Source organism: Anomaloglossus baeobatrachus, chromosome 1 (assembly GCF_048569485.1).
Source record: "Anomaloglossus baeobatrachus isolate aAnoBae1 chromosome 1, aAnoBae1.hap1, whole genome shotgun sequence".
Classification (NCBI taxonomy): Eukaryota; Metazoa; Chordata; class Amphibia; order Anura; family Aromobatidae; genus Anomaloglossus; species Anomaloglossus baeobatrachus.
This window is the reverse complement of record NC_134353.1, coordinates 486,540,192-486,546,983: the sequence shown is the minus strand read 5'-3', so window position 1 is coordinate 486,546,983 and position 6,792 is coordinate 486,540,192.

Sequence of the window (6,792 nt, the reverse complement as noted above, 5' to 3'; positions counted from 1 at the left end):
AGCGGCACCCAGAGACTTGGTTTACTACTGTGTCATAGTCTGCTTTATGGTCGCATCAACACCAACCCGGCCTGGGTGAGTACGCTGCCTTCCCCTACGTCCAACCTGCACTACGCTCCCCTACACTCCACCATCCAGAGTCCCTGGGCCTCCCCTACCCATGGAGGGAACGTCATCTGGCTGCCCCGCTCCATCTCCCCCCGGGTACTCCCATCGGCAGCGGCGGTACTCCCCTTACCGCGAACCATGGGTGGCATCATGAACATTAATCCCCTGTAAATAGCCCCCTTTCATTTTCCGATGACCCTGATACCCCGGGTCCGGAGACTGCTGCAGGGGTGGTACAATTGCACCTGACATAGAGAGCTCCCCGCTGCTTCCAGGCATAGCATTGCCCTCCAGTGAGGAGGACAATGCCACTGTGGCTCCCATGACCACTGGAGTGACACATATGACCGCGTGTTCAAGTTTCTGCCAGTATCCAGCAACTTCTCACAGCCATGGACCAACATTCCACAGGCCATAATAAACAACCTGATCAATTCTGTGTTGAGGAGATGCGTAGCACTGCATGAGGCAAATGGTGGTCACACCAGATTCTGACTGGTTTTCTGACCCCTTCAGACCCTCCCAATGTACTGTAAAACTGCACATTTTAGAGTGGCCTTTTATGTGGTCAGCTGAAGGCACACCTGTGCAATGATGATACTGTCTAATCAGCATCTTGATATGCCACACCTGTGAGGTGGATGGATTATCTCGGCAAAGGAGAAGCTCACTAACACAGATTTAGACAAATTTGTGAAAATGATTTTGAAAAAAGGCCCTTTGTGTATAGAGAAAATGTTTTAGATCTTTGAGTTTAGCTAATGAAAAATGGGAACAAAACTAAAAGTGTTGTGTTCATATTTTTGTTTAGTGTATATCATATATTAGAATTATTTTTCTTACACACCATTCCTGAATAATATCCATCATTCAGATCCAATTCTGGGCTAGATTTATAAAGGCAATGCCATAATTTTCAAAGCTTAAAATTCACTGCAGTATCTCATCCAAAATGGCTCATCCTGCAAAACAAAGCAGATTATTATATTTTCTTCAATTAATTATTTTCTGATGAAAGCTGCCAGTACAGCATTAGTCTTTGGCAGAATGAAGGCATATCAATTCTTAGAAAGTGGAAAAATTGGAGAAAGTAATTCAGATAAAGGGGAGAATTCACACAAGCATTTTGTAGCACATTTTTGCATATCTAAATGCTCACCAGCTCTGTAATCTTTTTGGAAAGTGGGCAGAGCTTGACATAATTTACACTACCAAAGTATCTTAAATTTTAACAGAAATGTATGTCAGCTCCTGCCTGGAGTACATTTCTGAATGTGGTATACAACGGTTGAAACTTGCATCAAATCAAATCTTTAAAGAGCAGCACACCTCTTAAAGGGAACCTGTCAGCAGATTTGGGGCCGATAAGCTGCGGCCGGGCTCTTATATACAGCATTCTAACATGCTGTATATAAGAGCCCAGGCCGCTGTGTAGAATGTAAAAAGCACGGTCGCTGCGGTGGAGTTGGGCCATATGGGTGTCTCCGTTCTCCAGTGCCGGCGCTTCCTTTTTTGGCCATCTTTATCCTCCTTCTGAAGCCTGTGTCCATGACGCGTCCTACGTCATACACAGTCGCCGGTCCCGCGCAAGCGTACTACAATACTTTAAACTGCCCTGCTCAGGGCAGATCAAAGTGCACCTGTGCAGGACCTCAATGCTGGCGAGTGTGGATGACGTAGGATGTGTCATGCACCCCGGCTTCAGAAGAAGGACAACAAAGATGGCCGAAAGAGGAGGCGCCGGCACCAGAGAATGAAGACGCCCATCTGACCTAACACCACCGCAGCGACCATTTATGGGAGTATTATAAAGTGATTTTTATGCTCTACACAGCGGCCTTGGCTCTTATATACAGCGTGTTAGAATGCTGTATATAAGAGCCCACTGGTGGTGGCCGCAGCTTATAGGCCCCAAAACTGATGACAGGTTCCCTTTAATGAATTTGGTTCATCTTGCTCCAGCACTCCATAAAGTATAAAACACTAGTCTTAACTTATCTGGACATATGTTTGGTTTTTTTTTCATTTTAATTTTTGTTGGAATACTTGCAGTGCCATAAAAGGTGAAACCATCTCTTTTTAAATGTTCTTGTTTTATATCTTTGTATATAAAGCTTATTTTACTATACTAAACAAACAATACTGGGGGATTTTTTATATGCTAAATATCCCAGAATTAATTTTCGGCAAAAACAGCTTACATGCCTTTCTCTAAATTCATTATTAGTTTTAGCCACTGTGATGGTGGTACTCACTCAACATGCTCGTTGAGGTAGCAGACGAACACTTTCACTTTAGGAGTGCAGCAAATTTTTTTCTTCCATATAAACTGGCTCTCCAACAGAATAACATAGGCCTTCTTGCGGCTTCAAAACTATTAACACGGTATGGTGTTCATTCCTGGTCAGGACAGGTTAAACACCTATCTCAGACATTACTTCCAAAAGGCATAGCAGCGTTCACACACTGACCATGTGTTAAACAAACAAACAAACACACTTAAAAAACATGATACACCCATGGGTGGGAGCTATGTACCCAACTCTCTAGCTATCTGTAAACCTGGCCCTTTCAAGATGCGAAACCAGTAAAGTCTCCAATGGAAACTAACTACCTGAAGGAGATGATCAACCAACAGTATATGCTATCAAATAATGAACAGTACAGATGAGCAATAAGAAAACTGTTATATCTTGCAACTGTCACAAAACCAGATATAGCAGCAGGAGTGGGAATCCTATGTAGAAAAGTATCAATGCCAACTCAGATGGATTGGAATGCTGTAAAGAGGATTATACGCTACCTGAAAGGAACCTTTTATCTTCAATTGAAGATACCAGAAAGTGAAGAATGCAATATGACCAGATATGTTGATGCTGACTGGGCTGGTGACCCTTCTGACAAAATTCACCTGTGGATATTTATTTTTACCTTCAGGCAGAGTCATTAGTTGGGCTAGTAGAAAGCAATCTACTGTAACAATATCATCAACAAAAGCAGAATATGTTGCTGTAGCACAAGCAAGTCAAGAAGTGATATGGCTGAGACAACTATTGAAAGATCTTGGTCAACAGAACCTGCAAACATATTTGAAGACAATCAAGGATGTATTGCACTAGCTCAGATGGAAAGAGTTAACCCAAGAATGAAGCATATGGATGTTAAATTAAACTTTCTGAAGGATCATGAAAAGCAAGGACTTCTGAATTTAGAGTACTGTCCAACTGATGACATGACCACAAATATATTTACAAAGGCTCTAACTGCTGAAAGGCATCAAAGACTGATAAAGAAGTTAGGACTGATCAAATAAGTTTTCGCTGTTGAGAAAGGATGTTGAAATAAATTCAACAAGCTACAGACATTATATGTTGGTGTAGTTACATTGCAGTGTGTCAGTAGATGATGCTGTTCTATTGGTTGATGCTTAATAATATGTAGTGTATCTTGACTGTTTGTTGTTTTGAACTGCTCTCTCTGGTAAAACTACCATCTTAAGATAAGTGGTGTTTTTCCATTGATGATGTGTACTGTTCCTGTATATCTCTAGTAAACTTTGGTTTCTTCCATAAATGTCTTACTGCTGTTACTTCTGCTGAAGCCAAACAAACCTGCAACATAATTATGGGTATCCAGGTAGGGAACTGAGGTGAAGTAGTTAGGAAAGTCCTGAGGGTGCAGATAGTGTGTTTCTATACACTTCCTGATTTACCTATAATTGGTCACAAAAGGGGGGATTGTAAGGCTATGTGTGCACGTAGCATTCTGTCCCTGCAGAAATTTCTGCAGCGATTTGAACAGCACACGTGCACTTCAAATCGCTGCAGAAAGAGTCCGTAATGAAAAAAAAAAAGCCGATTTCATGCGCTCTGAGTGCAGCCCCTCCCAGAGACAGAGTGGGGACTGCATGCAGAGCGCAGGAAAGAAGTGACATGTCACTTCTTAGAACGCGCACTTTGGGCAGCAGCCGAAGCGCTGCGCTCTAATACGCTACGTGCGCACGTCTCCTGCATAATCTTCATAGATTATGCTGGGGACGCAGGACGCATGCAGTTACGCAGCGGTGCAGATCACAGCGTAACTGCATGAAATACACACACGTGCGCACATAGCCTAAGAGAACAGAATCCATTTTGTTATTGTAGTATCCATCTTATAACTGAATGATGTCATGGGATCCAGATAACACTGATGGGCAGGGATGTTTGACATTTTTATACACACCACTACTGCTCTTATTAGTGCATAGTTGAGATGGAACTTTCCTTTGTTTCGATAAACAATATAAACTGTTCACAATGATCTAATAAAGCAGAAATCTCCAGTATACCAGAAAATTGTGTGTGCAATATTGATTTCCTGAGTGCTCGTCAAATAAATCTTAATAATTTGGAGTTCAAATTACAGAGAAGCAGTATATTTCGCTCACCGTGAACATCTGTGATAAGTATGGTGAATTTTAAGACTGGTCAGTTTCCTTGTTTCAATATTCCAGAAGAGAAAGGGTTAATGCCGTGCTGCTACAAGGAATCCAGTTAGTTGATTTAAAAATGCATTGTTTATTCAGTAAAAGCATTTCATAGATTAATGCGGGCTTTACACAAGACTGATCGTGCGATGCATCGTCGGGGTCACGGTTTTCGTGACGCACATTCGGCATCGTACACGATGTCGCCTCGTGTAACACCTCCTAGCGACGCAGTATCGCTCACAAATCGTGAGTCGTGTACTCCTCGCTAGGTTTCATAAAATTGTTTAATTAAAATGGCGGCGGTTGTTCATCGTTTCCGTGGCATCACACGTTGCTCCATGTGACAACACGGGAGCGATGAACAGCAGCTTACCTGCCTCCCACGGCTCCCGCCAGCTATGTGGCAGGAAGGAGGTGGGCGGGATGTTTACATCCCGCTCATCTCCGCCCCTCTGCTTCTATTGGCCGGCTGCCATGTGACGTCGCTGTGACGCCGAACGTCCTTCCCACTCCAGGAATTGGACGTTCGTCGCCCACAGCGAGGTCTTCCGGAAGGTAAGTACGTGTGACGGGGGTTAAACGAGTTTGTGCGCCACGGGCAACTAATTGCCCGTGACGCAAAAATGACGGGGGCGGGTACGATCGATCGTGCTATCGCACAATCGGTCGTCTCGTGTAAAGCAGGCTTAAGTGTCATTCATCAGGACAAAAAAATCAACATTGACTTGACTTTTCTGTGGGGCTGAGGTAGCCATTCTCTTCTATATGTGACACAGTTCTTGTGACTTCTCCCAACCCAAAAAGGTAAGCATTATTTTATTGTGGTCCCCTTGGTTTTACCAGGTAAGACGCTACTGCACTTTCTCTTCTCCAGCTCTTGCAGTTTCAAAGTTTAATAGTTTTTTTTCTTATATGTTGATCCAAAGGAAGACAAAAAACCCAATAAGTCATATGCTAATTGCCCAATATTAGGGGAACAGACCCATCCTGACTCCACAAACAGCAATCAGACTACTTTCCTGGATCAACATCACACCACAGAATTTGGTACCCATCTTGCTGTAAGTAATACTTAATTTTTGGAGGATATTTTCCTCTTTTTGTTGCTATGTTTATACCTCACCATTTTAGGCAACTTGATGTCAGTGAATGAGAACATACAATACGTAAAATAACAGTTGCACTCAAGTAAAGAGGAGAAAAAACAAGTATGTAGATGGTGAACATTGGAATATGGATATGCATTACTGCTAAGAAAACATGAAAAACTTTTTGTAAAATAGGAGTTACTTAGCAAATAAAGGTGGCCAAATTTACTTGTGCTCAGACACCACGTCAAGGTGTAACTCTCATCTGGGTCCTAGTCTAATTGCTATGCCTCTCTTGTCCAAACTGACCTTTTATATGGGCTAAAATAGAACCTGCAAAAGAAAAATGAAAGACACCTGAAATAAGTGGGAGGAGTGCACAGACAAAGGACATGACTCCATATTACAAACTAGAAAAATTGCCGGCACTTCCTAATCTCATAGTCTGAACTGGTGCATACTGGACATTACATACAATATCAGATGAGAGTTACACCTTGACATGGCTTCTGGGCACAAGTGAATTTGGCCACTTTTATTTGCTAAGTAACTCATATTTTAAAAAAAAAATGTTTTCTTGGCAGTAATGCGTATTTATATGCCAATGTTCACCATCTACATACTTGTTTTTTCTCCTCTTTACTTGAGTGCAACTGCTATTTTAGTTATTGTATGTCATGTTCAGTATGCACCAGTTCAGACTATGAGATTAGGGTGCTGGCAATTTTTCTAGTGAATGAGAACAGACCTCTTCAGAAGATTGAAACCCATACGAATAGATTTGCAGTCTCTGAGTGTAGCAAACAACAACGTTACAAATGGTGAGGAAATTGAACAATGGTACTGGTTAAAAAAAGGTTTTCTTATGTGACATGTTTTAGTGTTTTCTTTGATCAGTCATAAAAAACTTTGTCAATCAGAACATATGCAGCCAATAATTGATTGCATATTCCTACAAACAGCATTTAATCTTGGGCCTAGCTTCTATGTGATAGAATAATGTTTGCTAAAAAAATTAGCCTTAGAAAAAAAATTTCACTAGAGGAACAACTTGGGCTACATGCAAGAACATATATTAGTGGTTGCTTTTAGCTAATAAAATTATAATCTTCATTCCTTTTCAGA